The sequence below is a fragment of the Magnolia sinica genome, chromosome 19, assembly GCF_029962835.1.
Source record: "Magnolia sinica isolate HGM2019 chromosome 19, MsV1, whole genome shotgun sequence".
NCBI classification, from domain to species: Eukaryota; Viridiplantae; Streptophyta; class Magnoliopsida; order Magnoliales; family Magnoliaceae; genus Magnolia; species Magnolia sinica.
In genome coordinates, this window is record NC_080591.1 from 49,871,538 (window position 1) to 49,881,381 (window position 9,844).

General features: G+C 38.3%; 1 long non-coding RNA gene across 1 annotated transcript; it reads right to left on the bottom strand.

Annotated features, from left to right (window-relative positions):
• Positions 1 to 6,679: 6,679 nt before the first annotated feature.
• LOC131235549 (uncharacterized) lies at positions 6,680 to 9,583 on the bottom strand. The gene is made up of 3 exons (XR_009166204.1): positions 9,283 to 9,583; positions 8,375 to 8,786; positions 6,680 to 6,901 (listed from the first exon to the last, which is right to left on the bottom strand). It is a non-coding gene; the product is annotated as an uncharacterized LOC131235549 (long non-coding RNA).
• Between the last annotated feature and the right edge of the window lie 261 nt (positions 9,584 to 9,844).

Here is a 9,844-nt window from a genome sequence, read left to right on the forward strand (position 1 = left end):
CCTCTTCAGCAATCATGACATACTGCTCTAGCTCAAAGGCTCTCCTTTTTTTCCAAACTAGTCTACAGTTTAGGTCTACGTTCAAGTTGTGAACCATCACCTCAAGGCTGATACCCGACATATCTTAATGGGACTAAGAAAACACAGCGGCATTACATCGGAAGGGATCCATTGCTTACTTACGGTAGTCGGGAGTTAGCAATGACCTAATCTGAACTGTTCTGGTTGGGTCGACCTCATCAAGGGGAATAGTTAGGAGATCTTCTATCGAAGAACCTCTTTCTAATGAATCCTCCCTAGGATCAAGCGAGTTGACTACTAGGGTCTACACGGGCATCTTTCTTCATAGGGCAATTGAGTAGCATTGTCGAGCTTCCTGCTGGTCTCCCTGGAGATAACTGACCCTGTCCTCAGTAGGAAACTTCATCATGAGGTGGTATGTGGATACTATGGCTCTCATGGAGTTGAGAGATGGTCATCCGATGATGACGTTGTAGGCCAAAGGGCAATTTACCACCAAGAAGTCAACCATTGTGGTAGTCTAATTTTGTCCTTCCCTAGTAGTGACAGGGAGTAGGATAGAGCCTTCAGAGATGGCATTATCCCCTGTGAAGCCATGCAGCGAAGTTTTAACAGGTCGTAGACGTGACCTATCAACCCCCATCTTATCGAATGCTTTGGGAGAAGAGTATATTGGTCGAACAGCCTATGTCTATGAGAATGCAGTATACCTTTCAATTAGCTATGGTCATGACCATGACTAGAGCATCATCGTATAAATGCAGGATACCACGGGCGTCCTCTTCAGAGAATGTCAGGTTACATGGGCGCATTCACTTCTCTTTGGATGACTGTTAGTGAGATGAAGATAATGGCTCGGGTCGGTACTTTGATCATGGGCCTTCGGGGCTCGGTTTCAATCACCACCTCCTGTGGGCCCACCACAGGTAATACGAATTTTGAGGCTACCATCGGTGACTTTGTTGGGCTGCTCGTCTGTACAACCTGGTTGTTCTCCTTTAACATACTCTCGCAGATGCCCGCTCTAGATGAGGGCCTCGATCTCTTCCTTGAGGTCAAAGCAGTCGCTGGTGTGTGGTCGTGGTCATGCTGGAAGCGGTAGTATTTTCGCTTATCCTGCTAGTCCGTACTGGTTTTCATACAGCTCGACCATTTTAGTAGCCGTCAATCCCATACTTCCGAAGGACTTGCTCCGGTGAGACATTGAGAGGGGTGTATGAACTAAACAGGCTCTCAGGATGTCTGCTCGGTCGTTGTCCTCTTATTGTACCCTCATCCGATCTCTTTTTGTTGGAGGGCACTTAGGATGGGGCTTCCTCTCGACATTTTTTGTCCTTTGCCGAGCTCTCAATGTTTCGAGTAACTTTTCGAGAATTGAAGAAGTCCTCGGCATTATAGTACTTCTGTGCTCGATTCATGAGCTCCCCCATTGTTGATAGATAGTTCTTTCCTGTTTTAAAAAAAAAAAAGAACCTTTCCTCCCTGAGGCCGGCTATCATGGCGGTCATAGCTATTTTGTCTTATTAATCATCGACCTTCATTGCCTCCCCATTGAACCGCACAATGAAATCTTTCAAGGTTTCACTCTCTCTTTACTTAATGGTGGCAGGTGATTAGACGGTTTTCATCATTCTTTCCCAACAATAAACTGTGCCAGGAATGCCTTGATGAGGTCGGCGAAGGAGCTGATCGACCTCAGCTTCAATTGTTTATACTAACTCTGCGCGGCTCCTATTAAGGTTAAGGAGATGGAGTGACACATAATTGACTTAGACGCCAACTGGAGTTCCATCCAAGCTTTATAGAATTCTAGATGCATAGTAAGGTCTCTAATACCTAAATACAGGGTGATGGATGGCATCCGGAACCTCGAGGGTAGAGCAGAGCTCATGATCTTGTCGGTGCACTACCAGAAAACTGGGCAAAGGCTACGGATAAAAACCATAGCTCAAGGCCTATGGCTATGGTTAAAGTCCGTAGCACGACCGTAGCCATAGGTCTAAAATCTATGGCTACGGATTTTATCCGTAGCCATATAAACAATAGATACGGATTAAATCCTTAGCCATTGCTTCTATAGCGCTAAGGTATTTTCAGCTACGGATTATATCTATAGCTAAAAGTAGAGCGAGAACCGTAGTAATAGGCTTAAAGCAGCAACAACTATGGTTTTCAAGTAACAGGCTACGGTTCGTAGCCATAGCTATAGAAACAATAAGTACGGATTAAATCCGTAGCAATATTTGTCGTAGCCCTAAATTATATACAGGTACGAATTATATCTGTAGCTAAAAGTAGAATGAGAACCGTAGTAAAAGGCTAAAATTAGCAAGAGCTACGGTTTTCAGCTAAAAGGCTACAATTAATATCCGTAGCTAATGCCAATTTTAATATAAAAAAAATTAGAAAATGATGGCAGCTCTCACCATTGTAGTACACCCTGATAACTCATATAAGCTAAAATAGATAAATACTTCATGGTTAAATCATTCATTCATTCAATCAAACAAAATCATTCATTCATTCAATCAAACACAATCATTGATTCATTCAATCATATACAGTTATTCATTTCCATTCACGAAAGTATAATGCTAACATAATAGTTATATGTCTATTTAAAGTTCTCATTAGCAGTAAGATCCAATGTCCTCTCACAGCCAAATAGCTTCTCAACAATTGCAAGCGAAAACTCCATGGATGTGCCTCTACTGGTTGTCAATTTGCCATCAACTAACACCCTATTCTCAGCTTCGCTTTGATCCAAAAGCTTATTACACATGGCTAAAAATCAATTCCATCATACAAAATGGAAGAAATTGCATGTTATGACATTATACGTAAGAGGCTGAAAATGTGTTTGTGTGTGTTTTGAAGATTGAGCTGAAAATGCAATGGACCCACTTGGAACATCGCTATCCCAAGACCTGCATTCGACAAGATCGTGACAAAATTTTTCATGATTTAAGGCTTCTTAACACCCCATCTGCAGTAAGAAAGATGTTAGAAGAAAATCAGATTCAAGAAAATCAGATTCACATGGAAAGAGCAACACATATAAAATTCAAATCTCTGTTGGAAAAAAAAGAAAATTATAATTCCAAATACCCACTTCTAGTTCATGAAGAAAGACTAACGATCACATCAAAATCCATCGCTCTCCCCGAGGACCTGAACTTCCAAACTCCCAACCTCAAATTCAAGAAAAAAGAGCAAAAGAACAAAGCTGAATTCAAATCTCCTCTCTGAAAATCTGTAAAACCCTTCACCAACTGTTCAACTAAACCCAAATCTCCTCTCTGAAAATTTGCAAAACCCTTCACCAACTGTTCAACTAAACCCTTCATACCCCAACAACTATTCCACACACTTCAAAAATCTGCTACCATTGTTCTATACAACAACAGCATTAAGGTATATTTAAACAACAACTGTCACTTTGGAACAACAACTTCCATTATTCCATTGTTCCTTAGAAAATTTGCAAAAGGATTTTCAATGGTATTTAATGTATAGAAAATCTGCTACCATTGTTGTGTGGAACGCAACCCTGTCTTTGTACTTCCTCTATATGCAATGCATCCCAACCCAACCAAAATTCAAGTTGATAGTGAAACCATTTCGGGATTAAAAAAATTAAAAAGAAAAAAGGAAAAAGAAAGGAAGAAGAAGATGCATACCGAGTTCTGTTCCCAGCAAGGTTCACAAAATTGTGATCCTCCATTGATGACGTTAAATGTAGGTATAGGCAAAACTAGAGTTTTGTTCCCAGCAAGGTTCACAATTGTGAATTTTGCATAGTAGCTCATTGAATCTATGATTAATCAAATGAACAGCTTAAATCGATGAATTGTGCTATCAAAGTGACCCAATGCAACTAAGAGTAATATAAGTTATTCTACTTTGATAGCAGTGGATCATTTCTCTATTTCACTTGTGAGGAGATATATGATACTCAGGGTGCGTATGACACTCCATACTTAGAAAATCTACATGCAGCACACATTAACTCGAACAGATATTAATGTACCATCGAATGCACAATCTTTGGATAGGTAAAGAATTTCTATCCACAGATATGTCGATGAGGGTGTAATCTGTGTATATTTCAAGAAAGTTGACTCTTGGCTATCAGGGGAAATAAAGAAAATTTTGCCAACACCTGAGTATTGGCCAATAAAGAGAGCTGAAGTTGACTCTTTAAAAGGAAGCAGAATAGGACATGAGACATGTTAGATGCAAGCTGCAGTAGTTGAGAATTATAAAATATGATAAAGAGGTTCAACCGTTAAGAAGTTAAATCAATGTGCTGAACTAAACAACAATGTCAAAACATTTCAAGTCTCAGAGATGTGCAAGGATAAATCAACAAGTTGAACTTAGCATCATTTTTTAAGATTGGCAATGGAATGATTAAGTTGATTACCCCATTAGATGCATAAATGATAGAATGCAGATTTGGTATGGAGTTTGCACTTTCAATTTTAACAATTACATGTATATCTGCACCACACAGCCTGCAGAAACCATAGCAAAGGACATTGACAGAACATAAAATGTTCAACCAAACCAAAAATGCCATTCAGAATTTAATTGTACAGCCATCAAAAACAAATATTGTTATTGAGTATTTAATTCGGAGATAATCCTTCAATTCGTGGACCACTTTCGCATCTTTGAGAAAGGAAATAGTATAAAAGTCTACTTTATTTTCAACCCCAAACTTAATGTCATCCCAATTCTTTTCTGCAGCAAATCAAAACAAATAGTTATCTACATTTGCAAAACAATAGAAGTTCATCATGTAATTAAGACCTTCCATTGGGAAGGAAGCAACAAAAACAACGGCAAGTTTCCTAAAATTGAGAAGGATATGATGATGCATCCCAAAGTCTCACCAGTAATAGATGGCAACGTAGCACTTTTTCCTTGAACATTCAAATGCCGTCTAGACTTAAGTTCACCTCCATCAACAGGAACAGCTGCCTTTTCAGTACCTTCAAGACCAACAGTTTCATCCACTTTCATGAAGAAAGCATCAATTAGCATTTATCGATGTGAAAGGGAAAAAAACACTTACAATATATCTGTTAAACATTCAAAATCACTTCATAAGAGTACTAACCTCAATTATTCTAGGATATCATAGAAAAGGTTGTGTTGGCTGCCCTTCCCACCAACTTCAACAAATAAATCCTTCATCTGACTAATGACATCTTCATATGCATTTTCAGAAATGAAGTTTCTACCTGCAGATAGATACATCCGCATCCAAGTTCAAATTTTTAAATGCTCAAGTATAATAGTTATACACCAAAAGATTCCAATGCCATCATGCCAATTTGTATGATGAACAGGTCTTGACTGAAGGTTCAACAAATCAAGACAGTCCATCTGTGGGCACTACCAAGGATCACCCATGGTATAGAAACCACAATGAACAAGCAATCTTGTCTAATGTGCAGACCACAAATGGACAGCGAAATAAAAATGATTTGAAGTCCACATTAATAGAGAAAACATGTTTAATCGGATAGCTAGGATTCTCTGATTGGGGTATTTTTATACCATGGGCCATCCACATGTATGTTGGAGTTGCAATAAATCAAGACTGCTTTATTGTAAAACATTACCATTCCATTGCACCGGCATTACAAAACTTAAGTTGGGAATGCCCATCAATCAGATGGAGAGTTGCTCCCTAAAAGTGAAGTTGTTTCACACCTCAGGTGGTCCTATTTTCAAAACAAATGGATGTCTAGAAATTTGCATTACCCTATTGTGCCCCTTTTGTTCCCCATTAAGGAGCGAAACAGCCTATTTTTGTGCAGGAAGATCTAATCACCATTGCCCACCTCTGTTCATGGTGGGAACAGCAATGCTCTGCCTGCATCTTGGGCATATCAAATTGAATTTCATTATAATGCCGCAAGCAAGTACACTTCCTTAAATTGCTAAATTGGACTGCCACCAGTTTTTGTAAACGAGTATAGTTCTCACATAGGCAAATAAATAGATGGAGATAAAATGGTTAACTTAAAGACCTGAAAAATATAGATTTTTCCTCTGTTCTTTGCCATCCACATACTACAAATACCCGGAAAGATACTCCATTAATCATTCCTCAGGAAGCTCCTCAAACCCGTGGGACCAAGACTGCCATATTTAGATATTTACCCTCTAAACTACCTCTGCTCCTAAATATAAAAGTAGGATACATAGGGTTATGTTTAAATTTTGAAGAAAAATAGATGGCCAAACAACACCTTATAGCATCTCTCTCTATATATATGATGTAAAGATGCCTGATCCATCCCTTCCTTGCTTTCTTCTTATAAGTACTACCATCTATTTCTCATACTACCCAATCCCCATCCAATTAATCAGTTCTCCTAGCAACACCAATTTACTTTTGTTACTGTTCTAGTCCATCAGTGTCATTTTCTGGATTCTAAGATAATGATGAAAAACTATGATGAATATTTTATGAATCTCTGAAAAGAATAGTACTCAACCTTCAACTTTTAAGAAGCCAAAGCACAATGCATTAAAAGATCAATGCCAACTATGTAATATGAGCCATAAAAATTTTAATCTACTAGCTACTAAGCCAACTGTCTGAGAATTGACAATAAACTTTGAATCGAAGAGAAGTTCGTCAACCTAAGTTTCTTGATTTGTCAAGCAAGGTTAACCATTCACCTGTCAATTTAAAATATCCACCAAAATTAAATGAGTAAATAAAAAGAAAATGAGACATTGGAATTTGACATTGAGATCTCGCTAGCTTCATTTGGATCAATCCAGACCTTGCCCTTGCCACACTTGAGAACACTAAAGGCCAAGCGCTTTTGCAACTTCAGTGACACCATGGTTGCAACTAGAAATTCCATAAAACCAAAAGAACATAAAATAATTGACTTGTAAAAGCATAAATTTACTAGTGTCTTTTTAACCAACTTGCTTGATAGGACAAGTAAGCTCCACAAGTTCAACCAAAAGTAACAAACAAGATCTTTCAGACCACAAAAGGAAAAGAACTCAACAGTTGAAAAAAAAAAAAAAAAAAAAAAAAAGGAGAGAAATACACACACACAGAGAAAGAGATTTATAATCCCTCCCTACCTACTTCAAAGGTCCTTGTGTATCAGCTTGTATCATGTCTAACCTACAAGCGCTAATGCTAGCCCTATATATCTTGAACAATTAAACTATATCCAATTGGAGCAATAAATTCTTAGTTAGCACTCTTTGAATGCACCATTGACAGGGATTGCAATTGCTAGTTTTTTTTTTTGTTAGCTTGTTAGTACACCCACTGTCAGTTCACACTTCACTGTTAGCCACCCCCACTAGGGAATCGATACCAAGACCTCAGTGTCAAAACGAGGTATCTTCACTCAGTCTACCACTTAAGCTATGGATCAGGGTGTATTGCAATTGCTAGATACGTAGAAGGAAAATGACAAAATTGTAATTACCTTATCATTCATTACGAACTAACCATCAAATTATTGTTTCATTCTTTTCAAGCTTCAACTTTGAATTGAAAGTAGCATACTCTTAATTCAGTGAGTAATCCCTTCAATATGAATACTAAGGCAAGTGCTGGAAGTTGCTCATATCAACTTTCTTGAACTAATTACCACAATTCAATCAATGAATCTGGATCCTCTACTACTGGGAAACAGGGATTTCCCATTCCCTACATTTTCATTGACCCATGTCATCACTGATGACATCATTGCAATAGTGCTGGTGTCATCAGCACTGACATGGCCTAATGAAAATTTAGGGAGCAGGAATTCCCTACAGCAAAGGATCCGGACTCTTTAATCAATATCTAGACCAGGTTTTTCTGAACTATGGGTCAAGCCAAGCAGCAACTACCAGCCTCATATTGAAATATATACACCTGCATATTGAAATGTTCATGATTGATATATACCTGCATATTGAAAAAATGATCGTATTTAGAAACAAAACACTGAGTAGTTTTCTACAAGAGAAGAAATTTGAGTGGTGAATTTAAACAACAATGAAAAAGTAGGCGAAAAAAAGAAAAATAAAAAAGAAGGAAAAAAGGAAATAATTTACATCAAAAGCTTCAAACTAATTTTTCATATATGAGTTTTTCAGATTAGGCCGGTAGTAGTTGGCCGCTACCTGCAACCCCCAGTAGTAGAATTCCATGTTGAAGATTATTCTAGACTTCCACTTAATAACCCCCGGTAGTAGAAGGCCATGTTGAACCCAAAAGCACTAAACAGTACTTAATAGTTACTAAAGGCAGTATTTGGTAAAATCATATATTATAAAGCAAAGATAAGGTTGAGCAAGAAGTGGTACTTACAATCGGGTGGCCATCCAATTTGAATGTATGAGATGTGTGCAAGCTTGTGCCAATCGTCGTCTTTCTCCTTCTCGCATCCCCTTTAAAAATGGAGACAACCATAGATTTGTAGACATTCAAAGTTTGTTAAGTTGCAACTTGGATGCCAAACACTCCACTTACATTGGTTGTGCCACATTTATAGCACAAAAATGAAAAGTTTGCAAAGAAAATAACTATTGATTGACATTCAATATAAGCTTGTCGCTCACCTGATAAGCAGGCTAGCCTGATTTTTAGTTCAACCACCAGCTGGCCTTTGCTTGTTTTCCTACAACTGTACGAGGATAGCACGTGCTACTAGGCCCCTTCTCCATCTCATTTGTTTGAGTCTCACTTGCGTTCCTTGATGAAATTGTGGTGTTTAAATGTTCTGTTTGCCAAATAAATCAGCCAACCATAGAAAGCAATCCACTAACAAAAAGGAGCTAGTTAACAATGCTCAAACATAATATATATGGCATATACAGGTTTTTAATTTGCATAAATACAGGAGGTATTACACAATGGCATTTTTAGTTGGGTGCAAGTAAAACACAATACACAAAAACTCCTTGTTGAGCCATTTCATCAAACAGTTTGCGTGCATGAAATACCGGAGGTATTACACAATCGGCTTTTTAGTTTTTACTAGTGGAACCATTGTTCGGTGACCTAAAATGATGGTCCATGCACCAAAAATCTGAAAAGGGTGTTTGTAAATTAAATAATAATAAATTGAAAACACACTATTTTCCAAATCCATAAATTCCATACTGATAACAGCAACTCGTAAGATCAAAACACTAATTCCCAAATCCATTGATCTCGTAATAAAACCATCAAGAAAAGAAATAAATCAAAACAAAATTCTTGTAATTCAATCTGACCTAATTCTTCTTCTTTGCGAAGATCTCATCTGACACGAACTTAAGGAGCTTCATCCGCTTTGACTTGGTGATCTTCTTCAACCTTTCTTCTTTCCATCTCCATCGTAATCAGCCCTTGTTGCCAATACCCTTCTGACCTGGTCGTCTTCTCTGATCTGATGGAGATGGGCGCTACCCTGTCTTGTGATGATGGCGGTTCTGCTACTGAAGATGAGAAGAATAAGATGGAGAGAGAGAGAGAGACAAGGGGCACGGGAGATTGAGAGAGATAGAGAAAAGGGACACGTGAGATTGAAAGAGATAGGGAAGAGGGGCGCGTGAGATTGAGAGAGAGAGAGAGAGAAAGGGACGGACGTAAGAGGAAATAAGGTTAAGTGGAGGGAAATGAATATTTCGTGAGAGGGGGAAAAGAAAAAGGCAGCATGGTTTTTCGCATTTTTTCCTGCTATGGTCCTGCTATAGTTTTTAACCGTAGCTAAAAGCCAATATGACCATAGCCACTGCACAATCCATAACGGCCCTCCACGGTTCGCATTTGATAGGATCTGGACAAATGGCCTTG